The sequence below is a fragment of the Gracilinanus agilis genome, chromosome 1 (assembly GCF_016433145.1).
Source record: "Gracilinanus agilis isolate LMUSP501 chromosome 1, AgileGrace, whole genome shotgun sequence".
NCBI classification, from domain to species: Eukaryota; Metazoa; Chordata; class Mammalia; order Didelphimorphia; family Didelphidae; genus Gracilinanus; species Gracilinanus agilis.
Genome location: NC_058130.1, coordinates 780,388,540 through 780,389,960, shown reverse-complemented (window position 1 = coordinate 780,389,960; position 1,421 = coordinate 780,388,540).

Here is a 1,421-nt window from a genome sequence, read left to right as displayed (position 1 = left end):
GGGGGAGGGAGGGGAAGAGATTCATCCAAAGATCATGCAGCCGTTGTTTGTGATGGTCAATCAATCAGGAACCCACTAAACGTTTGTGAAGCCCTCCTAGGAGGAGGAGGCAGCAGAGGAGGTGGTGGTGGCAGCCACGGCAGGGCTCAGGAGGGGCTCGCCTCACCGTCACCCTGGGATGGCTGTCGGGCTGGTGCTGATCACCCCCATTGCTCAGATGAGGAGCGGAGGCTCTGGTGCAGCCGTTCACCCACCTTATTGCTCCTTGTCTTCATGGAAGTGCCCTTGAGGCTCCCGACTGAAAATCTAGCTCTCTCCCCCTTCCATCATGGGCTGCCTGTCTTTGTTTCCTCTTTGGGAAAACGAGAACGTTGAATTGCATTATCTTGGAGGTCCCTCCTGGCCCCTGCTCTCCGGGTTCCAAGGCCTTTTGAGGCTCCCCTGGGCCTTTGTTGTCTGTCTAGGATGGAGAGGTTGGAGGAGGCGATCCCTAAGCACCCTTCCAGGTCCATCCTTTAGGGGTTCTGGCCAGGCAGGCAAGGAAGGGTGTGCATTAGTCTGCCCACAGAGACTCCATGGACTCCAACAGGAGCTGCTCCCACCCTCCCTCACCCGCCACCCCCAAATCTGAATTGTATTCAATCCAGTTCATTCATTTTTATAAACAAAACATTTATAGAAAAATATATTTTATAATTTGATAGTTGTTTGTAACTAGTCCACAGTCTACACCTGTCTTTTCCATCCACACTGATCTGAGTTCTTGGGGGCTCGGGGTCCTGTCTTGGGGCCCAGGTGCTGTTGGACGAGTGACCGGTCAGCGATGAGTAAGAGCCCTCCCAGCGCTGACGTCTCACGGGCCGAATCCCTCCAGTGCTGACGTCCTGTGTCCGAGGGGCAAACTAGAAAAAGCCTGAATGCGAAGGGAGACACTCCAAGCAGCTGCTCATCCCACGCAGAGAAGCCAAGCAGGCGAGAAAGGCTCCCCCAAGAGAACTCCGATCCAGTGAATTTTGTCCAACATTTCATTGGTCGGCTGACAAGAGGCCATGCTGGGGGCTCCAGGAAATGACCCCTATTGGACCATCTGCTAAGGGGGGAGACCACAGGGAGGTTCCACAGAGTGGGTAAAGGCCGGTTTGGGAGGGAGGGAGAAAGGGAGGGAGGCCAAGCTCCAGCGGGGGGGGGGGGGGGGGCGCTAGAGGAAGGACATGGCACTTAGGCTGCCTCCTGATGGATTCTTTGAAGCAGGGGTGAGGAGGGAGGGCATTTCAGGCATGGGGGGGCTGTTGGTGCAAACATCTGGAGATGTTGCCTCCAACCTCTCCCTCAGGTGCCTGGCTTGCCTGTCCAGTGTGTGTGTGTGTGGGGGGGAGTTGATGGTTGGTGGGATGGCTGGCCCCTTCTCCAGAGAAATGACC